Source organism: Balaenoptera acutorostrata, chromosome 19 (genome assembly GCF_949987535.1).
Source record: "Balaenoptera acutorostrata chromosome 19, mBalAcu1.1, whole genome shotgun sequence".
In the NCBI taxonomy this organism is placed as follows: domain Eukaryota; kingdom Metazoa; phylum Chordata; class Mammalia; order Artiodactyla; family Balaenopteridae; genus Balaenoptera; species Balaenoptera acutorostrata.
Genome location: NC_080082.1, coordinates 53,819,585 through 53,843,714, shown reverse-complemented (window position 1 = coordinate 53,843,714; position 24,130 = coordinate 53,819,585). Strand labels below are relative to the sequence as shown.

The window sequence follows — 24,130 nt, the reverse complement described above, 5'->3', positions numbered from 1 at the left end:
CCAAGCACTGGGCCTGCGGTGTGAGGGGCCGGACTTCAGTATGAGGGGCAGTGGTAGAGTGGTAGAGGGAGGACCCATAGACCCCCCTCCTGGGGAGGGCCCAGGCCAGACCCTCGTGGACCTTCTGGACCTCAGAAGGACGGCAGAGGATGGCAATGTCAAGATTCCAGAGACCGTCCTTTTGTGTCAGGGCCACAAGGAGGCGCTCACACATATACACAGGTTTCTTGCTGATCTTCAACTCCTTTTTTTACCCCCCCCCCTCCCCCCAGTAATTTCCCTGAGTTCCACTTCATGGATAATTTTAGCAACTGCCAAGGTTAACTGGAAGAGTTCCAGTTACTAAATTTAAGAGCACGGGGTAATTTCTTGATGTGTAATAGGAACTGAAATGATATAAAAGCATGTATAGCTCACTTCTCATGAAAAGCTGATGAGGTTAGTCGAGTCACTCTTGCCTCCTTCGAGAGGCGCAGAGGGGAACGAACCGCTGAAGGCCTCACCAGCTGGGAAGCGGCAGCGCTGGGCTTGCCACCAGGGAGGTGACCAGGAGCCTCGCCCTTTAGCCCCTGCCCTGTGCTGCCTCAACCGCAGATTTGAGACAAGGCCCTTTTGGAGAGGGGAGGGTGGGGTCATAGGAGAGTGGTTTTGGATTTGCTATAGTTGTCTGTGCGTACATGTTACCCCGCCCCCACCAACTTACCCTAGGGAGCATTTGCAGCTCTGGGAGGCCTCGGGCCTTGAGGGTCATGCCCATCCTGCCACCGGCTGCCAGACAGGGTGGAGCCGGACACCTCCTCGGCTTCCTAGCCGCTCCAGAGTGCCAGTGTCCCACTCATTTGATTTGGCGATTCCCCCAAACCAGCCCCAACAGCTGTGGCCCACAAGGGTGCGTTATTTTTTCTCTGGTTCTGTGAAACGTATTTGAGCATAAATAATACATACACAGGGTGCAAAATGCCAAGATACAAAGGGCTTCACGGTGAAAAGTCTCTTTCCAAGTCTCCTAGCTCCCCAGTCCACTCCTCAGAGGCCACTAGTGTTACCAATGTCTTGGATAAGCCTTCCAGAGATATGTGTGTGTGCGTGCGTGTGCACACACACACACATACATTCACACATACATACAAGAGGAACACACAGGGCACACAGACGAGCACACGCACGTTAACGGCCTAGCTTACTTACCCAGTCCTTTTTGGAAGGGAATTCAGGTTGTTTCCAGTTCCTTGTTATTACAAGTAGTGCTGCAATGGAGAAAGGTGGGGTCAATTCAGGGGTGAATTTGAAGAACTCCAATCATATCACTTTAGTGCAAACACTGTTGTTGGGTCACTCGCAGATCTGAATGAGGTTCTCCCCCGAGATTATTGGCACTCTTCAGATGATTTACTTATATCACCCCATTCCAAAAAGGAATTAAGAGCAGCTGGACTCTTCTAATTGGAGACCGCTGGAGGAAGCGGATCAGGGGACGCTAAGAGCTAATATGGACCACCACCTAGGAAGTACAAAATACGTGCTTTGCTAAATTGATAGGGCTTAAGAGGTGCTTTGTGCACTGGGGCCTGCCCTCTTATGCTGCTTTTGGGAACCATGCAACCACCACTGTGTAGAAGAGCCTGGGCTAGCCTGCTGGATAATGAGAGACATGTGGTGCGGCCAAAAAAAAAAAAAAAAAAAAGTAATCTTAATATGGAACCCCAATATATAAAACATGCTTAAAACAGAAAAGCAGTAATTTATTAGCATACATTTAAATGTTCATTTTGCATTAATTCATGCAAACAACACAAAATTCAAAGGTACAAAAGGATATATACAATAAGACTGTTTTGTGCCCTACTGGGCAAAAGACTAGCAAAAAAAAAGTCTCAAGTGTTGGGGAAGGTTTGGAGTAATAGGAGTGTATATAATGCTGTTGGAATGTAAGTTGGTATCAACCATTTTGGAAAATAGTTTGATAGGTTGTAGTGTAATTGAAGATGACATATTCTCCAACCCAGTAACTACCCTTCTGGAGAAGCTTACACGTGCACACAGGACGTGTATCAGAATGTTCATAAGATCACTGTTGTAATGCCATAAAAAACTTGGAAACAACCCAAATATCCATCTGCTGGAGAATGGGCAGATTGTGACATAGATGTTCTAATTATCTAATGTGTAATGAATCACCTCAATACTTAGTGGCTCAGGTCAATAATCAGTATCTCTTATGGCTCTGGGTGCTGACTTGCTCAATTAGACTGTTATAACTTGGGCGCTCTCACGCGCTTGCTGTAAGATCTTGGCTGGGGCTGGCGTCCTCTTGAAAGCTTCCCCAGTCGTCTGGTGGTTAACCAATACTGGCACTTAGATAAAACCTGAGTGTGGGCTATCAGCCAGAATGCCTACATGTGGCCTCTCCACGTGGCCTGGGCTTCCTTACAACATGGCAGCTGGGTTCAAAGAGCAAGCTTCTCAAGGGAGTCAGGGAAAACTGTACTGCCTTTTCTAACCTAGCATTGGAAGTCACTCACATTGCTTCACTTCTGCCATAGTCACTAGCCCACCTAGATTCAAGAGGGACCATGGGCCCTACCTCTCAGTGACAGGAATGTCAGTGTCTCATTGCAAGAAGAGCATATGGGATGAGAGATCACGTTGTGGCCATCTTGGAAAACTATATAGGGTTGGCCAAAAAGTTCGTTCGGGTTTTTGTACGATGGCAAGGAAAACCCCGAACGAACTTTTTGGCCAACCCAGTACATCAATGCTGGGTGTATTACATTATGTATTGGATGTGGAATATTACACTGCGATGAAAATGAACTAAAGTTGTACGTATCAATATGAATAAAGCAAAACATTGGGTGATAAAAGCAGATGACAGAAGAATATGTGTAGTTTTAAAATATGCAAAATAGGGAGTTCCCTGGTGGCCTACTGGTTAGGATTTTGGGCTTTCACTGCCATGGCCCAGGTTCAGTCCCTGGTCGGGGAACTGAGATTCTGCAAGCCACGCAGCCAGCAACAACAACAAAAAAAGCAAAATAATGCATATTGGTTATAGATACTTAGAGTGTAATGAAATTATAAAATGCATGGGAATGATAAACTCCAAATGTAGGACAGTGGATCACTTCAGGGGTGGGATGGGATGTGATTGGAGAGGTGCACATGGGGTCCAACTGTATGGTAGTGGTTTTTAAAGTTGGGTGATGGGCACACAGGTGTTCATTGTGTTCAAAGTTTTAATACTTTCTTGGTTTAATACTTTCTATTACCAATTTAAAAAAAAACAATTTTCTCTCCTACTCTAGAGGCCTCAGTCGTCCAGTTCCCCTCTCCAGGAGCAATCAGTGTTACTGGGGTTTTATGTGTCCTTCCAGAAACATTTCATTTATAAACATAACTATATTTTCTCACTCAGCTGGTAGAATATATGATAGTTTTACACTTTGCTTTTTTTACTTAATATATATCCTGGAGATCATTTCATATCAATTCACCCATTTAAAATGCACACTTCAGTGGCTTTTGGTTATTCAGAGTTGTGTCCATCACCACAAGTTTAGAATATTTTCATTATCCTCAAAAGAAACACCCACACTCCTTAAGCATCAATCCCCAAGTCCTCCCATACTCTACCCAACCCCCCGCTCCAAGCCCTTGGCAACCACTAATTTACTTTCTGTTTGTATAGATTTGCCTCTTCTGGATATTTCATATAAATGGAATCATATAATATGTGGCCTTTTGTGTCTGGTTTCTTCCACTTAGCAGGTTTTCAGGGTTCATCCATGTTGTAGCATGTGGCAGTACTTCATTTCCTTTTGTTGATGAGTAATATTGCATTGTGTGGACATTGGGTTGTTTCCACTTTTTGGCTATTATGAATAATGCTGCTATGAACATTCATGTACAAATTTTGTGTAGACATATGTTTTCAATTCTCTTGGGTATATACCTAGGAGTAGAATTGTTGGATCATAAGTTAATTCTATTTTTAGTCATTTCAGGAACTGCTGGACTGTTTTTCAAAGTGGCTGTACCATTTTACTTTCCCACCAGTAGTGTATGAGGGTTCCAATTTCTCCATATCCTTGCCAACACTTAATTATCTGTCTTCTTGATTATTGCCATCCTAGTGGGTTTGGAATGATATCTTATTATTGTGGTTTTGATTTGCACTTCCCTGATGGCTAATAATTGTAAACATCTTTTTAAAAAATTAATTAATTAATTAATTTTTGGCTGCATTGAGTCTTTGTTGCTGGGCATGGGCTTGCTCTAGTTGCAGTGAGCAGGGGCTACTCTTTGTTGTGGTGCACAGGCTTCTCATTGCAGTGGCTTCTCTTGTTGCGGAGCACGGGCTCTAGGCACGCCGGCTTCAGTAGTTGTGGCACGGAGACTCAGTAGTTGTGGCTCGCGGGCTCTAGAGCACAGGCTCAGTAATTGTGGTGCACGGGCTTAGTTGCTCCGCGGTATGTGGGATCTTCCCGGACCAGGGCTTGCACCCGCGCCCCCTGCGCTGGCAGGCGGATTCTTATCCACTGCACCACCAAGGAAGTCCTTAAACATCTTTTAATGTCCTTATTGGAAAGAGCTTCCTTTTAAACTAACTGCATAGTATTCCCTTGTGTGGATGTACCTTTGAACCAGTCCCTTATTGTGGCCATTTAGGTGGTTTCTAAGTCTTTTTCTATCACAAACAGCGCCTCTTGTGTATACCATCGTTTGCTCATGTGTGAACATATCCATAGGGTAAATATCTAGGAGCTAAACTGCAGGGGCAAAGGGAATGCTCCTGTTTTATAAGTTTGAACGTATGCCATTTGTGTATTTAAAAGTAAATATTGAGAATAATCAGATTTGTTTGAGGAACATTCTAATTTTTCCTCCAGTGTTGACGGCTAGCAGGTTCATATCAGAATAAGCAGCCATTTTATTTCCCTATTTTATTTTGGCTAAACCTTGCATAATTCAAGACTGACTTTTACATAGACTTGAATGTCAGGTTGAGGCAGGGGTTCAGAGCACATAAACCTACATTCATTGTTCCAAAGTTTTCCCCTAGAGCTGCCTTTTCTGCTCCCTCATATTTAATGCAGTGCTTGTTCCTAAATAACCAACATAGCATATCCTGGTGATCATTTGGCCTTCTCGATGGTCTATTATGGTTAAGAGCTTGAGCTGTTATGATTAAGAGCAGCTGTGTGATCTTGGGCAAGTTACTCAACCTCTCTGTGCTTTAGTTACCTCCTCACTAAGATGGGAGTAATAGTAGCATCCACCTCACAGGATGATTATGAGGATTAAATGAGTCAATTCATGTGAAGGGCTTAAACAGTGCCTGGCACAGTGTGGTTATCTAATCTGTCTGAAATTGATGATTTTCAGGGAAGATTTTCCATACCAGCATTAGCATCACCACTTAAAGGACCCTTTAGTGACATTCTCACTGGCTACAAAAAAGAGCTTTTGAGGTAACTCTATTTTAATATAATTATAAACTTACAGCAAAGTAGCAAGAATAGTACAAGAGATTCCTGTGTACTCTTCAGCCAGATTAGCCAACTGTTTGCTCCATTTGTCTTATCATTCTCTCTCCTCCCCTCCCCGTCTCCATAAGCGCGTCTCACACACACACATACACACACACACACACACGTTGTGTTTTTGAACCATTTGAGAGTTCAGTTGAACATGATGTCCCTTTACCTCGCAATACTTCAGTGTGTATTTCCTAAGAACAAGAACATTTTTTTTCATAAGCACAGTACAACCATCAAAACCAAGAAGTTTAGTGAGGATACAATACTCTTATCTAAACCCCAGTTCATATTCCAATTTCATCAATTGTCCCAATAAAATTCATTATTGCCGTTTTTATCCCCGGCTCAGAATCCAATTCCAATCGTGTTGCGTTTAGGTGTTATGTCAGAGTTTCCTTTTAAACAGTGAATGTTTCCATAACAACACAAAGGTCCAACTTTCTCCAGGAAGGCTTGATGCCTGCAAGTCAGCTGGGTTCCAGCCGGGATGGTCAGCTCACGTGGCGCCATCTTGTGGTAACAGCACAAATAGAGTTTATAAATAGTCTCCTGGGGCAGCTGTGAAGTGATTTGAGCTAAAAAGAAATTAGGTGATATTCATATCATCTCATTTTTTCTCAATAATGTGGGAAACTATGTTTTAAATATTTTTCGGTCTTTCCTGGTGGCGCAGTGGATAAGAATCCGCCTGCCAATGCAGGGGACACGGGTTCAAGCCCTGGTCCGGGAAGATCCCACATGCCCCGGAGCGCCTAAGCCCGTGCGCCACAACTACTGAGCCTGCGCTCTAGAGCCCGTGAGCCACAACTACTGAGCCCACGTGCCACAACTACTGAAGCCCGCGCGCCTAGAGCCCGTGCTCCGCACAAGAGAAGCCACCGCAGTGAGAAGCCTGCGCACCACAACGAAGAGTAGCCCCTGCTCGCCGCAACTAGAGAAAGCCTGTGCGCAGCAATGAAGACCCAACACAGCCAAAAATAAATAAATCTTAAAAAAATTCTCAATTCAAATAATCCACATACCTTAACAGCATAAAATGAGATTTTGCTGTATCTCAAATCTGGACTCAAGCAGGTGAATTCCAGTGCTGTGGGTAAAAACGTGGGCTTGGCCTGAGACATCTTTGGGAATGGATCTGGGCGCCACATTCTGGCTATGTGATATTTTGCAGGAGACTTCCCCTCTCTGGGCCTATATTTACTTCTGCAAAATAGGCCTTACAGAGACTTCTACCTGCAGGAACATATTCAGGTCATGGATATAGTGACCAGCACTGTGCCTGATATGTGGGAATTCTTCAATAAAGGTTAAGAGATTATTATTATTTGTTCAACTTTTTGTGAGTAGACAAGTTCGGACCTGAAGTAAAATTCACCCCGGTACAGAGCTTTAACTTTCCTAATCAAAACCACATTCAGTCAACAAATATTTATTGATCCCCAAGTCCCAACTGTGTGTTAGGCATTGTTCTAGATGCTGGGAATACAGCCCAAGACAAGTCTTTGCCCTCATGGGCAAATTTATGTTCTGGTTTTGGGGGAAGACAGTTACAAAATTAAAAAAATTTGTTAGTGTTAAGCGCTAGGTAGAGAATTCAAATATGCTGAAAAGAAGTGACAGTATGGCTCTTTTGGATTTGGGGTGACCAGGGAAAGCCTCTCTATAGAGATGAGATTTGAACTGAGTTCTGAAAGACAAGGAGTCAGTCATGCAAAGATCAGGATCAGGGGGATGACCAGTCCAGGCAAAAGGAACAGCAAGTGCAAAGGCACTGAGGTAGGAACAAGCTTGTCTTTTTGGTGGGGCAGAGAAGAGTTTAGTGTGTCTAGGATATGGTGGTCAAGGGTGAGAGTAGCTTGAGATGAAGTTAGTAAGATAGGGGCAGCTCACATAGGTCCCTGAACACCATGGTGAGGTCTTTAGCTTTTTTTAAAAAATAAATTTATTTATTTTATTTTATTTATTTTTGGCTGCGTTGGTTGCTGTGTGCGGGCTTTCTCTAGTTGTGGCGAGTGGGGGCTACTCTTCGTTGCGGTGCGTGGGCTTCTCATTGCAGTGGCTTCTCTTGTTGCAGAACACGGGCTCTAGGTGCACGGGCTTCAGTAGCTGTGGCACATGGGCTCAGTAGTTGTGGCTTGCAGGCTCTAGAGCACAGGCTCAGTATTTGTGGCACATGGGCTTAGTTGCTCCACGGCATGTGGGATCTTCCCGGACCAGGTATCGAACCCATGTCCCCTGCATTGGCAGGCAGATTCTTAACCACTGTGCCACCAGGGAAGTCCCAGGCCTTTAGCTTTTATTTCATGCAGGATGAGAAGCCATCTATATGTTCAGAGCAGATCGATAAGGTGTTCAGTCTTAAGAGCAGAAAAAGTTTTATCCCAAGGTTTGCACTAAAGCACATTTAGCCTCACCTTACACGTTTCGGAAATCTGCGATGTGTTAAAAAGTTGAATGTGCATGGTGCATGGTATCTTCTATTAGAATTTTTGAACGATAAAACATATTATAAAAAGGAAATTGGAACCAACGTTTACAGAATCCCTTATCTGTACTACTGCCAAACACTTAAAATGACTCTGAAAGGATCTTTCCAACACAGTAGCATCTAGGGTGGGGCTTAGTAACTTCTGGCTGCGGCATCAAAGATATTATTTCAACATTTCTGTATAGTGTGGGAAACTCTTTTAAATAAAAACTTTTTTTTTTTTTTAACAGTTCCAGTCTTCTTCGGGAATCTGACCAATGCTATGGACTTTCTCCCTTGAAAATGCTCTGCTTAGGATGAAGAAAGGGGGAAATCTGAGTATTCCTGCTTGTATCTCCTGATCACCCATGTAGCAGGGAGGGTCCCCCCCTCAGAGCCACTGCCAGGGATAGACCCCCCCGGACTTTGTCGGGTGGAGTGGAAGCCTCCCCATCTGGGGCTACCAGGAGGTTCTTTTTTTTTTTTTTTTTTTTAAATTATCTATTTATTTATTTATTTATTTATTTATTTATGGCTGTGTTGGATCTTCGTTTCTGTGCGAGGGCTTTCTCTAGTTGGGGCAAGTGGGGGCCACTCTTCATGGCGGTGCGCGGGCCTCTCACTATCGCGGCCCCTCCCGTTGCGGAGCACAGGCTCCAGACGCGCAGGCTCAGCAATTGTGGCTCACGGGCCTAGTCACTCCGCGGCATGTGGGATCTTCCCAGGCCAGGGCTCGAACCCGTGTCCCCTGCATTGGCAGGCAGATTCTCAACCACTGCGCCACCAGGGAAGCCCTACCAGGAGGTTCTTTATGGCTGGCCCAGGCAGCTTGCCCCATCACCATTGGAGCCCAATCTTTGAGAAGGGTTGAAATGAACTCTAGGGGCTTATTCCCACTCCCTGGGGACAGAAGGGGACTTTGAGGAGATGCCCTCTCCATCCGTCAGGGCAGGATTCTTCATCATCTTTTTTGAATCAAGAGGCCTTTGAGCAGACTAAAGATGAGAAGCTTTGGGCCCTTCTCCCCAGAAAAGTGCCTGTGCAGCCCATATTTATAGTCATAGGCGGGAAGTTCACAGAATAGATTAGAGGGTAGAGAACAATTTGGGGTTTTAGGAAATTTTCTCCTCAATCACCCTTGATGTGGAAATTGAGAGACTGAGACCCCCAAACAATAAATAAGTGGTTTGCCAAAGCAACACAAGGGACAGAAGTAGGGCTATTACTTTCCATTTTCCGGCATGATATGAGTTCAAAGCACAGGCTCTTGTATCAGACTACCTGGGTTCAAATCCCACCTCCACCCCTAACTTGTCCTGGGACCCTGAGCAAGTCCGTTAACATACTGTCCCACTTAACCTCCAAGATTGTGTTGACAGCAACAGGGTATAGCATTGGTGAGATTGTGTCAGGAACAGAACCTGGCCTGTAATAATTGCTAAATGAATTCTATTGCTACTGTTTTGCAACGAGGAAAGGCAGGCTCAGAGAAATGATGTTATTTTGACAAGGACACAAGAGAGGCATGATTAGAACTAGGGCCCATCTATTTCCAAAGCCAGTAAGTGCTGTTCGCTCCCAGACTAGTGTTTTTCAAACTTCAAGGCACGACCCATTAGTGGGTCAGAAAATCAGATCAGCGGGGTCTCAAACAGCACTGAAAAAAAAGTTAAATATCAGAGTGCATCATACATAGGGTAAATAGCATTTGGTTGCACTTTTTTTTTTTCTTGGCTGCACCTCACAGCTTGTGGGATCTTAGTTCCCCAACCAGGGACTGAACCCAGGCCCTCAGCAGTGAGAGCATAGAGTCCTAACCACTGGACTGCCAGGGAGTTCCCTTTGGTGACACTTTTGTTTCACAGGATTGTAAGTATACATCTGTGTGTTCTTGGTCTTTTTTTTTTTTTTGATTGCGCCATGGCTTGCGGGATCTTAGTTCCCCAACCAGGGATTGAACCCGGTCCCTCGGCAGTGAAAGTGCCCAGTCCTAACCGCTGGGCCACCAGGGAATTCCTACTAGGTCTTAAAATAGTTTGAAAGCCATTACCCTTTACTACTAGTGCCCCTACAAGTTCAGACACAAGCACACGGAAGCTTTCAGTGAGATCTCTGTGTCTTGTAATCCATCCTGTTTCCCAGGAGGGGCAGGGATTCGAGCTAGCCCAGGAAGACTTAGAGGTAGGGGAATGGGCTATGAGCTGTACATCCTGGAGTGGAGTAAATCGAGTAGGCCAGAGTAACCTTGAGTCTAGATTAGAGCAGAAGGGCTACTTTTTGAAACAAATATTCCTCGAGAGCCCACTCTGTGCCAGGACCTTTGCTGGTTAGTGTTAGGTACACAGCGATGACTAAGATAGTCCTGGACTCTTCCCTCTTGGGGCTCACTGTGCAGTGGAGGAGACAGATCTGTTACCAGGCAGTGAGAGGCTAAAATGGTCAGGGTTGTAGCGGGGGAGGCTCTGGTCAGAGTGTGAAGGGGGAAGACCAGGAATTAGGAACACAGAGCAAAGAGTTCCAAGCTGAAGACCCACCAGCAGAGGGCTAGTTCCAGCAGTAGGTTTACCTCTGGGGAAACTACCACCCCTGAGTAGGACTTTGCCTGAGACACTCTCGCAGACTTAGGTGGACCCAGGGTTCTGCAACTCCCAGCCAGGCCTTCTGTGTGGCATTACTGGAACCCAAATTCATAAAGTAGGAAGCTCCACCCAGCCCATGAGAGAACAGGGACCGGGATCCGGATGTGTCACAGCTGTCTACTACACTAGCTAATACACGGGCCAGGATCTGTGAAAAGCTATTTTTTCCCCCCCACAGGGCTATTTTAAGGCCTTTGTAGGCCCAAGTTACCCCATAAAAAAGTTATATCCCATATTTAATTGCATATATATATCATGAGCAGATAGGATTAATATTTTGGAGTTATAGCATGTCTAATTGACTTACACCGTTCTGTTTATATAAAATAGCCCAATAGCCCAGGGGCACAGCTATGATTGTTTCCATTTTGCAGATGTAGCTACTGAGGCACAGAAAATGGTAAAGCCTTCTGCCCACAGTCACCAGTAAGGAAATGCAAAGCTGGGTTTGTGTGGCTTCATAGCCTGTGCTCAACCATGAGAGGAAATACTGAAAAGGAAACCCTTCCTAACGCCTGCTCCAAGGCTCTTTTAGAGCCTCCAAACCTGAACTAAAGGCGAGAGCGGAATAAAACCAGATCAAAGCGCATGTAAATAAGGACCAGGGGCTGCCGGGAAATATCATCGCGGCTAGCCTCCGGGGAAAGCGGGAGTCAGAGTCTTACTGAGCCTGCGCAATCTTCTTTTTTTTTTTTTTTTTTTCCCCGTCCGGCGCCTGCGCGAGGCACCTCCCTTGCCCACACCGGCTCAAGCTTGTCTAATGTACGCAGGCGCCCTTCTCTGAGTCGGCCACCGCCCCTTCCTTGCGCTTGCGCTCTAGCGCTCTTCGAGTCCCTCTCTCCCTCTCTCGCGTCAGTTCCTGTTTGTGGCGGGAGAAGGCGGTATTTCCGTCCAGAGGGTGGGAGGGGGCGGTAAGCGGGGGCTGGGGGGAGGGGGCGGGGGGGCCGCGCCGCGCGAGCCGTTGGGCCTGGCTCCGCTAAGGCGTTGCTGCTGGTGCTGCCGCCGCCGCCGCCGCCAGGAAACACAAGGAGCAGAATCAAGCGTAGCGTGGCGATGGGCAGGAGTAGAACCCCGCCAGAGAGGCTGGGCGGCCGCCGGTGACAGGTGAGTGCGCCAGCGCGTGTCCCCAAGCGCCCCCCCCCCGCGATGGTCGCGTCCGGACCCCCAGCAAAGCCGCGCTGGGCCGTACCACCGGTGCTCACTGGGCGGGGACCGTAGTCCTTGAGCCCCCCCTTCCGGGATTGAGTTGGGGAGGCTGCGCGGGGGCGGTTGGACTAGCCCCGAGGGGGCGGGGGCGGCGGGCTGAACCACTGAAGCTGCAGGGGGCGCATATCAAAGTGTGGGGACCGAACCACTGAAGGGCTGGAGGCGCAGACCCCTGCGTGCTGGGCTGGGGTTGAGCCAGTGGGTTGGGAGGGGGGAGCCTGCCTGGTGTGCGAGGGCTAAGCCTTTGAGGGGGCGCGTCTTAGCAAGCGTAGGGGGCTGTGGAAATAGTTCCTAGAGTGTGCTTAGAGAAGTAGGGGCTTCTGGGGAGGGAGCTGTACCTAGTGTGGCCCGGGTAGCGCCCTTTGGGTTGTACCACTGAGGTCCTGGGGGGAGCCATCCTTAGAACGTAGAGCCGCGATGTGATGTTTATAATTTTGAGGGACCGCGCTGGGCGGGGGGACGGGCCCGAGTGGGTGTTCAGGGGAGTACTTTGGGAGCGCTGTAGTGCCGAGCGATGAGGAGGGGGTTCTGCCTCCTGTGTTTGGTGGGTGGAGCTTGGGGGTTTACGCTGAGCTGGAGGGGGAATCACCCTTTATTGAACTTCTTATTGACTTTGGGGGGAACTGGATGGTCAGTGGGACTGCTGTCTACCCTAGAACCTTTTCATGTTATTAAACCTTATTTTAAGGTGTGTTGGGACACCTCTGTGGCAAATTCTTCCCATGGTTTTGGCTGGGGCGTGGGGGGGGGGAGACGTCTTAGAAGCCGCTTGTTTTCTGAGCTTTCGGCTCCATATTAGGGAGGGGAGGGGGTATGGAGCTTGGATTTGAGGATCTGTGTCCCTGGACCTGCTTAAGACTTGGGAGGAAGGAGTGCTTTGAGGGACACTTCTCCCCGAGGGGAGGGTGGCTGGGACATCTTTATCCTTGGAATTCTGAGCACGCCTTTCCTCTCATTTGGAAGGCACTGGGGCTCAGCAAGAGGCCTGGGTGTAATTAGGTCTTCCATGGTCTGCCCTTGAACCTTGTTTACTCTTCCTCTGTCAGAGAAGCATCAGAAGCTCTGGCCTGAGAGTGGTTGGTGGTGGGTGCCAAGGGGCCAGGCACCACCCCAGGCCCCTCCATCCTGGCCATGAGGCCAGACACATGTTTGTGTCTCCTTGGTCCAGACGCCCATCATGTTTACGCTCCCCACCAGGCGATAACAGTTGGCTTCACCGTTAGGCGGCAATGAGGCTGAGTGCTGTTTTCCCAGCTGTTCCTCTCTGCATAGGCCAAGGGGACTTGGTGGCGGTGCCCCTGCCCCACAATGACCCAGGGAGGAAGGCTGCTCCGAAGGACTTGGGGCGGCCAAATCCCCCACGAATCTGGTTTCTCACTGTGGTTGCTGGGTGGGAGCTTGGCTCCTCAGGCCAGCCTGTGACCTTGGCTTGCTCCGTAACCTTTGTCCTGGGTCTGGAGTTCCCAGAGGGCTGGCCATAATCCCTGATTGACCCAGCTAATGTGGGCTGGTGATGTGGTCAAAGGGGGCAGACAGTCGCTCTGGTCCACATCATCAGCTTCCAAGCTAACTGGCTTCCATGGGTTGTGGTTGCTGGAGAGAACGGTCCCTGAGTCTCTGTGAGGCCACGGTGGCTCTGTAGAATTTCTCTGCACCAGGGGTTCTTTCTCTGGTCTGCCAGCTTTTAGAGGGTTTGCCTGATGGGATTAACAGCAGTAGTAAAAACAATAATCTTGAGACCGATGGCTGATATTTACTGAGTGCAGTCTGTGTGCCATACACTGTTCGGAATGCTTCATGTGGATTAACTTGCAGAATGCCCCCAGCCTAGAGCTTTGTGTACTGTTGTCGTGACCTCCATTTTAGAAGGGGAAACGGAGGCACAGAGTGGCAGATCATTTCCAGAGCTAGTGAGTTTTATTGAACATTCACCCTATGTCAGGCGTGTGACAGGCCTTTTACACACATGACCTCATTTATTTTTATTTTATTTATTTATTTATTTATTTATTTATTTATTTATTTATTTATTTTTGGTTGCATTGGGTGTTCGTTGCTACGCACGGGCTTTCTCTAGTTGCGGCAAGCGGGGGCTACTCTTCGTTGTGGCACGTGGGCTTCTCATTGCGGTGGTTTCTCTTGTTGAGGAGCATGGGCTCTAGGTGTGTGGGCTTCGGTAGTTGTGGCACGCAGGCTCAATGGTTGTGGCTCGCGGGCTCTAGAATGCAGGCTCAGTAGTTGTGGCGCACGGGATTAGTTGCTCCGAGGCATGTGGGATCTTCCCAGACCAGGGCTTGAACCCATGTCCCCTGCATTGGCAAGCGGATTCTTAACCACGGCGCCACCAGGGAAGTACCCCATGACCCATTTAAATCTCAAAACATACCCATGGGGTAGGTATGGTTATGCCTGTTTTATAGACTCGCCTGTTTTATAGACTCCTATGAGTTAGGTAGCAGTGTGATACCCATTTTACAGATGAGGAAACCAAGACACTTGCTATGAAGTGAAATGATTCGCCCGACATCTCAAAGTTGGAAGTGGTAGAGCTGGGATGTGAACCCCTGGCCTGGTTTGGCCTCAAGTAAACTGCTTGTCAACAGGTAACTGGAACAGTGGTTTAGTTGAATCCAGGGGTGGATATGGTGTTTCTGTCCATTTTTCAGAGTCAGAAATTGGGGCTCAGAGGAGGAATTGCTTCGTTCTAGGTCTGTCAGACGCTTGGGGACCAGACTGGGGTTTGAATGAATTCTTTGTTCATGGTCCCAAAGCTGGAGAGGGTCTCTGTCACCTCAAAGCTCCTGCCCTAGACCCTGCCAGCTGCACCCTTGGGCATTTCCTTCCCCTCACCCTTGGAGCCTAGGGCTGTCATGAGCACCTCTGCCGGCAGCCAGTCTAGCAGTTTCTGGGCTTGCTGATAAAACTTGTTCCCTCCTCAGAGTTGAGCCAGGGCATCTTTTAACCTGGGGCAGAATGTCTGCTGGGAGCTGGGAGGAAACAGCAGGAGAGACATGTAGGGGGTGACACAGCTACCAGGGGACCCATGTTTGAGGTCCCTGCACAAGGATGGTGTAGTGGGCATGTGTGCAAGTTCTGGTGCTTTCACGTTCTAGTTGTGTGACCTTGGGCCACAGTGTTCACCTCCGTGCAATGGGCTCAGAATGACATCCCCCTCAGGCTTTCATGAGGATTAAATGAAGGAATCCAAGAGAAGCTCCTAGAACGGTGCCTGGCACTGAATAAATGCTCCGGTGGCAGTCTGAGGGCATCGATCCTAACCCACCACCCCCACCCTCAGTCCTCTCAGGCATCATCCTGGAATCCAGCCCCCAAGCCTGGCCCAGCCAGGATCCAGGAGTCTGCTGTCCTGGTTTCTAAACTCTGTAAAGAGCTGTACTGAAGTGCTTCAGTGCTTCAAATCCAGCCCTACCATTTGCTGCCTGTGTGACTCTGAGCAGGTTCTCAATTCTTCTGAGCTCATTTCATCATTTGTGTCATGGGATGATGATAATTCCCTCCTGATAGGTTGTTCTGAAGGTTAAACGGGTTAATTTCTGGAGAGCACTTGTAACTGTGCAGGTGTAACAGTAAGCCTGCAGTAAAAGTTTCCTGTTATCACTATTTAAGAAGCGCGCTTGGCACAGGGTGAGCCCTCAGGATATCTTAACAATTGTAATTCTTATTACTTCCGCTAGGATTTTGAAGGCCCTTCCCAGGTTACAGAGCCTTGTCAGGTAACACCAGGAGGAAGGCAGGACTGAAATTAGCATCTCCATTTTCCAGGTGAGGAAACAGGAGGTTCTGGAGGCTTGAGGGGTGGGGCAAATGCAGCCCCCAGGTCCCCGCCCTCTCCTACACAGTTGCTGCCTGGAGCCCCTCCTCCGAGGTCGAAATTCTAGCTCCTTTCCAGATGTCATACTCTGCTAAACCCTTTTCCTACTTGTGCTTTTATTGACTCTCCACCCTAGCTCCCAGGAGTGGTGGTAGCGGCCTTGACCTGGGTGAGAACAGTCCTTTTGAAGGCCGAGAGGCAGAAGGGTGGTCTCCACCAGGGAGGGTAGCAGCAGTGCTTGTGGGAGTCGGGGCCAGACCTCTCACAGCCTCGTGGGCCTGGGCAGGAAGTGTGGCTTTGATCCCGAAGGCATTGCAGAGCTGAGGAAAGGTTTTCATTCATCTGTAACCATTTATTGAACACCTGTTCTGTGCCTGGCATTGCTTCAGGTGCTGGGGATACAGCGGGGCACTTAACAAAGGCCCTACCCCCGTGGAGCTGAGGGAGACAAACCCTAAACCTGCTGAATAAACAAGGGGCAGGTTAAAGGGAGGTGCTTGGCAATTAAAATCAGGTGCGATGGGCTGTCAGCAAGGCCTCTGAGCTGATCTCAGATTGACAAGGTGACCTGAGAAGGAACAGCCTTGGGGTGTGGGGGGAACCACAGTGCAAAAATTGCAGGGACGACTGAGCTCAGTGAGGTGCAGGGACAGGCTGCACAGAGGCCCGTGTGGCCCTGCAGGGTGAGGCGAGGAGCGGGTGGGCGGCAGGCCAGGGGCTGAGGGCAGGCAGGGTCACTCAGAGCCTTGTAGACCATCTTGAAGAGCAGCTTGGTCAGATTTAGGGTTTTAGAAGATACCTTTTGCCATATGAGAGGTTCTCAGGCTTCTGCCTGGGGTGGGGGTAGATTTTAGAGCCGGTCAGGGAGTTTCACATGCCTCCCACTTCCCCCTTGAGTAGAATCTCTGCCGTAGAAAGAGCGAAGGCCTTTTTGTTTGCCTCCCTCCTCTGTGGTTTTCAAACACCGTGTTTCCCAGGGCCCATGGCTTTTCCCTTTAGGGACAGATGGGGGAGGCTCAGTGGGCTAATTTTCTGCCCACCCCTCCTCAACCAAACAGCTAATATCAGATAACAGCACAGAACAACAGTAATACCTGCTAAAAACTGTACTTGCTGATTCTGCCTTCCACTCAGCTTATGGCCTGAGGGCCTGCAACATTCCTGGCACTGCTCTAGAACTTGGAAGACTGGGCCTTATGGGCCTACCTTCTACTGGAGGCAAGTACCCAGCAAACAAACTAATAATAGGACATCAGGTTGTGATGAACGTTTCAAAGGCCAAATGAATGGGGGACAGGGGAAAGAGAGAGTGGGGACGTTATGTTTTAGCTGGAATGATCAGGGAGGGCCTCCCTGGGGAGGTGACCTGTAGGTAGGACTGGTGTGCAGTGAAGAGCCATGGGCGACTTGAGTGAAAACCCCTCAGACCGAGGAGGAATCAGCTGTGGTTCCCACCTCCCAGGGGTGAGAAATGAGGCCTGGAGAGCCTTGCTAATCTGTGCAGGGTCCCCCAACACTGACAGGCTTTGTATTTGGGCAGAGTGGCTCCAGAGTCCCCCCAGCCCAGGAAGGTGCCTGGTAACCATGGACTTCTAATCCCACACCTGAGCCTGGAACTTAAGGCTTAGCGCAGTGAGCAGGAGCCTGGGGCTGTTGATTTTCCCAGGCTCAATATGGAGTATCTTCCTGGAAGGAGCAGAGCCCCTCAGAGCAAACATCCTTGGGCCTCCAGAAATCCCTTGGGATGGGGGGGATGGAAAGGGGTATTTTTCTCATTTGATCTCCAGGCCTCTGGGGGACCCAGGGACACCCCTCCCTGGGCCTCTCTTCAACTTCCCAAGAGCTCTCAGTGGAAGGCTCTCAACCACCAGGCCTCTGGGCTGCACGGTGGGGTGGTTCCGTGGCAGGCTCTTCTGGACAACCAGCCAAGCAGCAAGAGGCCCAGCTTGGGGAGACAGCCCTGGGAGCGGGACCAGGAGGGAGGGAGGGAGGGAGGGAGCAGGGGTGGGAGGGGTGGTGGAGTGGGAGCTCAGCCTGGCCCCTTGGGGGCAGGACCTGCTGCCAACTCGGCACCCACGTCAGGTCCCGGCTGTCCTGGGTGCGGGAACAGGGGACAGCAAGCCAGGGCTGGCCGAGGAGAGACTACATGTCAGAGGTTCCTGCAGGAAGTTCCTCAGGCCCAGCTGTCCTGCCCAGGAAGCTCTTCTGCAGATGTTGTTTCTAAGGGTGAGGCCAGAAATCCAAGGCTGCCTTGGTTTGCCACCTTGTGGGCCCTTTCCAAACGGGCTGGGCTGGCTGCCGCTCCTTTGCCCCCCTCCCCAGGCCTCTGCAGCCTGGTTTCAAGGTGTTCATCCTCTGTGTAGTGGTCCGGGCTGGGGGCAGCCAACCTGGGTGTGAACCCTGCTCCTGGCTCCTGTCTTGGTTGCCATGCAACGGTGGGGGCCTGATTTCATCCCTCGGAGATGCATCTTGCTCAGCTGACGGCACATCCCTGCCGAGAGGGGCTGTAGGGAGGATTCAGGGAGCTAACGTGTCAGAAAGTACGTGGCATGGGGCCTCCAGAGAAGGTGCTCAATGGATCTGAGCTGCTGTTGCTGGAGGTTGTCAGGCTGGGCACCTGAGAGCAGAGAAGGGGCTCTGGATGTGGCCAGCCTGGGCTTATTGGTTGGCAGGGAAGGAGTGGCAGGCCAATTAGCTGAGGTTCCCACTGGGGAGGGCACCGGACAGGAATATTCATCACGCCCATCGCTGAGCAGGGGCTCGGCCAGACGCTGTGAGCACTCTGTGCGTGCTCTTTCAGACACACAGCAGACCGTGAGGTAGGCAGCAGTCACCCCATTCTGTGGAGAGGAAATTGAGGTGCAGAGCGCTACAAAGAATGCCCGTGTTTTGCTGAGAGCTGGCAGAGTGGACTCTCTGTGCCAGGCACTGCTCCAGGGCTTTACATGCCTGCTTCCCACCACGACCTGGGAGCTCGGTGCAGCTCTTCTCCCCAGATGAAGACCCGGGAGGTCATTGGATTTACCCAAAGTTAAAGTTTTAATAGGTGACAGACATGAAATTTGAACCCAGCTCTATCTGGGGTCAAGTCTGCCTTTTTAAGACTGGCTCTTGTGTCTCTGACCAATGCCATGGCCACTCTTTCTGGGATTGTTACTGCTGTTCTTTTTTGCTTTCTCTTCTTCTAGACAGAGCTGGCACAAGGTAAGCCTCAGTTGTCCTGGAAATGAGTGAGTTAGATCCACTTGATGCCTGCTTGGGAGAGGGGTTGCGGCTGCCTCTCATGCCCGTGGAGCCCTGACCTTGGCCAGCTCCATCCTTCCCCAGAGGCCAGGGGGAAGGGATGAGGGTGGAAGGCACTGATTCCTGAATGGCCTCTGGAGCCAGCTTTGGCTGTTTCTGGTCATCTGTATATTCCATTCTCTCACCAGATAATTTACTGAGTACCTACTTTGTGCCACGTATAGTTCTGGACACCAGGGAGCAGCACCTAGTCTAGAGGAGGACGCCACGAGGTAATGTTTGCCTTACTGGTGCTCCGAGGAAGGGAACAGAGATCTAAGCTGGCCATGGTGGGGGGGGGGCGGGGGGCGTTGGGGAAGTCTCCTGAGGTGAGGCATTCAGGAACTGGGCCAGGCAGGGTAGAGTCTGGGTAAAGGCCCTGAGGTGGGAGGTACCTTGATGTGGTGGTGCTACTGAGAGTAGGCCACTTGGTGGAGCTGGGGGAGAGGGAGGGAGCGGAGGGTGGCAGGACCCAGGTTGTTCGGGCAGGTCTGGGGTCCCCTAGGGCCGTGCTTCTCAAGCTGGTGTCCAGAGACCTAGGTGGGGGGTGGCCGGTTAGGGTGTTGAGCATGTGTTTTGGGGTGGTATCTGCGAGTTGTCTGCTTTCTTTCTAGCTGTGTGTTTTCATTTATATGATATTTTTTAAAAAGTTAAAAAAAAAAAAGTTAATGTGGGCATGTCATGAATTATCTGGATAATTCCTTTTAACCAGCTAGTGACAGTATTAACATAGCTGCCACTTCCATAGCTCTGGCTAACTGAGGCTCAGGCTGGCCCTTGACTTTGGAATTCACCTTTATGTAATTGCTGCCCGTCTTCCAAAGCGCCGGCCTCACCCCCAACTGTGCTGGAAGCATGTTTCATTGGGTCCCCACGACGACCCTGGGTTGTCAAAAAAGGCATCTTTTGAAATAACATAATAAACGCTTGGTCTGGTTGGTATTAAGATCAAATTTTATAGACCGAGGATGCTGACCTTCAGAGAAGCGTCCCTTGCAGCCTGGAAGTGGAAGTCAGGATTTGAGTCCAGCAGGACTCCAGGTGTGGGTTTGGGCCTCGGAGCCCTGTTCCAGCTCTCTGGGGTGAGCAGGTCAGGGTCGTGGCTCGGGAGTGATGGTGTAGTGTGGGAGCATCTCCTCGGCAGGCCAGGATGATCCAGCCCTCGGGCCTGTGAGCATCCGTGGTACTTGGCTCACCCTCACCCCCGCCCCTGCCTTCAGGCTCCTGGTGCCTCATTAAGAGAGCTTCTATAGAGCTACACCTCCAATGTGCTAGCTACTAGCCATGTGTGGCTATTTAAATTTTAAGTAATTAAAATAAAAGTGAAAATTTAGTTCTTTACTTGGACTAGCCCCAGTAGCCACATTTCCATCATTACAGAAAGTTCTGTTGTCTAGATCAGCCATGTCCTGCACTCACCTGCTGTTATGGTTGAGCACACAATTTATTCTCTCTGGGTCTCTGTTTTCTCTTCCAAAGAATGGGGATAGTAATATCTACCTCACAGGGTGGCTGTGTGGATTATTAATATGAATCCAGGCCTGGCACGTTGTGAGCACTCAGTAAATATTAGCCCTGGTTAGGACCCTGCCTGTTTGCTCCAAGGTGCCCTAGGGATGACGTGGGGTCTCACACCACCAGGCCCTGCCTCAGGGCGCGGCTGGGGAGGCAGGCGAGGCAGGCGGAGGATGGCGGTGCGGAGCCGCTCCTGTGAGGGAGGAACCCCTCAGCCAGATGGAAGGGGCCGTGTGTGTGTGTGTGTGTGTGTGTGTGTGTGTGTGTGTGTGTGTGTGTCGGGCGGCCCTGTTCTTCTGCAGGGCATCGAGGATGGTAAGGGAGGGCGGGCTGGGGTGTGGGAGGGGCTCGGTTTCTTGGGAGTGAGGGTGGAGGGAGGTGGAAGAGGCTCAGGCTGGGACGCCGTGATCCAGTCTCCTCCGCTGTGTCCTAGCTGTCCAGCCTTCCTGTCCTCAGTTTTCCCCATCTGTGAAGTATGGGTCCTTGTGGTCCCCAAGTGAGCCAGGTGGTGGGAGTGTCAGGCCAGTGCATAGGGCTTCTTCTGGGCGCAATTCCTGGAGGAGAAGGCTGGGATACAGCTCCTGCCTCACTGGGGCCAGGGGATTCCATACACTGCACCCTCTTCAAGCTGACACTTGCCATCTCTCTCCAAGAAATAGCCACAGCCCTTTGTTGGTTTTTTGTTTTTTGTTTTTGTTTTTGTTTTGTTTTGGCTGCACCGCGAGGCTTGCAGGATCTTAGTTCCCCGACCAGGGACCCGGGCCCTGGCAGTGAGAGTGCCGAGTTCTAACCACTGGACCTCCAGGGAATCCTAGCCACAGCCCTTATAGTGGCCTCCCAGGCCCTGCCCAGCCAGGTCCCCAGCTTCCTCTGTAGCCACACGTGCCTTGCTCCCCTCCGCCACCTCTTGTGTCTCACGCAGGCCACACCTTGGTGCTGTTCTTCCTTGGCCTGGACCATTCTCCCCCAGGTCTCCACGTGGCTGCCTCATCTCTTTCAGGTTTGTGCTCAGATTTCACTGTCTCAGTGAGCCCTGCTCTGACCACCGTTTATAAAATCGGAAACCCTTGCCCGCTTCCCACACAGCTAGTTCTCTATATGCTTCTTTTCTCCATAACGTTTGTCAGTTCTGGTGTACTGTATAACTTATCTGTTTATTTAAATTATTTGTTTTAATGCCTGTCCAACCCCCCCCCCCCAATAAAGTCCCCCAGGACAGGGAGTTCTGTTTTGGTCACTGCTGCCTCTGGGGACCAGAGCAGTGCTGACGCAGCAAGGGTGCCATATTTGTGGAATGAGTGGACGCAGGTTTTTTTGTTTCCCCTCCACTTGGCAGAACTCTGAGCTCAAAAGCTGTGGTTCTGTTTGCCACCCCCACTCTGAATTGATGAAAGCTCTGGGCCTGGCCCTGGCTGGGTGGGGCTGGGGACACAGTGCAGACCAGGACAGGCCCTGTCTCTGCCTCATGGAGCCCTGAGTCTGGTGTGGGAGGCGCCATTACCCAGATAATTAATTATACGCGTGACTGAGCACGGCAGAGGTGGTAAGTGCTGTGAGGGGACAGGAAAGCCAAGCTCTGAAGGTCTGTGACTCGTGAGGCAGGGGGCAGTCTGGGCAGGCTTCCCTGAGGAAACAAGGATTTGGCAGGTGAAGATGGGTCGGGGACTAGCATGTGCAAAGGCCCTGGGGTGAGGGAGAGAGAGAGAGAGAGCAAGGAGTAAAGGGGAAAGTGGAGGGGCAGGGAGAGCATGCTGACCAATGAGGCTGGAGAACAGGCAGGGGCCACCTCAAGTGGTCCTTTGTGGCCTCCATAAGGGCCTGTGACGTGATCCCGGAGCAGAGCTGTTTTTGGAGGGTCCCTCTAGCTGCGACATGGTGCTCTCGAGTGTTACGGGTCTGTGGCCCAGCAGACTCAAACATTTGACATGATTTCTGTGGGTGCTGAAAGGCAGGCAGAGCGGGGCAGTGTGGGGCTGGTGGCAGGGAGGAGAAGGAAGTCTGCTCTGGTGCTTATTCTTGTCCCAGTATTGTTTGCAGCCCACCCACGTCTTCAGCCTGCCTCAAGTCTTACCTGCTCCAAGTAGACAGATGGGGCAGTTGTGGGGAGCATGTAGTGCTCAGGAGAAGAAAAAGTGTCTTCAATACTGCCTTCTTACCAAAGAGGCAGTGTAGGTAAAAATTCACATTACAGAAGCGTGTCATGTAGGAAGTGATGGTCCCCATGTCTCCACCTGCTGGGGAAATTCTAACACCTGATAGGTGTTGAGCAGTCGTCGTATCGGGCTCTGTTTGAAGGCCTTTATGTGGATAAACTGATTTAATCCTCACAGCAGCCTTGGACCTTTGCTCCACAGCAAGTGGCGGAGCTGAGGTTGAAATGCATTTGGTTTCCGAGGCCACCTTCACTCCTGCTCCCATTATTCTGCCTCTGTTGGCTCTTTGGCACAGTTCTTTCTCTGCACATGACATTTAACATATACCTCGTGCCCTCCCGTGGAAGACACTGTTCCCCGTAAGATCCACTGTTGATCACATAACCACTTTTCTGAAAAGGATGCTGCAGATGAAGTTTATACGTGGTTTGTGAGATGCACGTCAATCTCAGTATTGTCAGCCTGTGAAAAAATAAGCATATCAGAATTGAGGCGATGTGGTGCATACACATTTGTGCTTCAGAAAGGGATCAGGCCGATGTTCTGTTGTGCCGTGAGCACACTGAACGCTGACAGGCAGTGTCAGCATGTCATGTTGAGGTTGGTTCTTGCGCGTGGCACGCCTGCGTCGTGTTCTGTCTGGTGGGTGGACCTTCACCGAGGGTTGGGTGCTTTGCTGGGCCCTTCCCACACATGAGCCTGCGATGGAGGCACTGCTGTCATCCCCATTGCATTGAGGAGAAAACTGAGACTTGGGGAGGCTATAAAGTTGACGGGCAGGGACGTGAATCCAGGTGTGCCTTAACTCCACAGGCCACTTGGGCCTGTGTGGTCCCAGCCCAGCTCCATACTTCCTGATCAGGTGATGGGGCAAGTTATTTCACCCCTGTGACTTAGTTTCTTCATGAAAATGGAGACGATAATAAGAGTGCCTTGGGAATTCTCTGGCAGTCCAGTGGTTAGGACTCTGCGCTTTCACTGCCTGGGGCCTTGGTTCAATCCCTGGTTGGGGAACCAAGATCCTGCAATTCGTGTGGCGCAGCCAAAAAAAAAAAGAAAAAGAAAAAGTTTAAATATAATTATACGAAGAGATTAAAAAAGAACCAAAACTGTCAGCTAAAGAGTGCCTGCCGCATGGGGTTTCTGCGAGAGTTGAATTCTCATGTACAAAGCACTTAGGGGTGCCTGGCGTGTGCCAGGTGCTGCGTAGGCATTGCCTCTCTCGTCCTGGCATCACATCAACCGTTGTGATGATACCAGACCCTTGTTGTGGGCATTTAGGTTGCTTCCTGGGTTTCACTCTTCCAGCAACAGTATTCTCAGAACAGCGGTTCTCACCAAGGGGATGGCCTTGCCCCCAAGGGACATCTGGTCATGGCTGAAGACAGTTTTGATGGTCAGAACTCCGAGGGAGGTTGAGCTGTTGGTTTTAGCAAGTAGAGACCAGGAATGCTGCTAAAACCTCTTACAGTTTGCAGAACAGCCCCATGACCAGA

General features: G+C 50.1%; 1 protein-coding gene across 7 annotated transcripts in view; it reads left to right on the top strand.

Moving 5' to 3' along the window:
- Positions 1-11,609: 11,609 nt before the first annotated feature.
- Positions 11,610-24,130, top strand: part of AKT2 (AKT serine/threonine kinase 2) — a 51,367-nt gene continuing 38,846 nt past the window's right edge. For 4 of the 7 annotated variants that reach the window (XM_057533945.1, XM_057533944.1, XM_057533940.1 and 1 more), the window contains exon 1: positions 11,610-11,750. The gene's annotated coding sequence lies outside the window, so the exon portion shown is untranslated. Of the gene's footprint in view, positions 11,751-15,547; positions 15,636-19,115; positions 19,200-24,130 lie in introns of all 7 variants that reach the window. The other 3 variants (XM_057533941.1, XM_057533942.1, XM_057533947.1) reach the window with 3 other exon arrangements.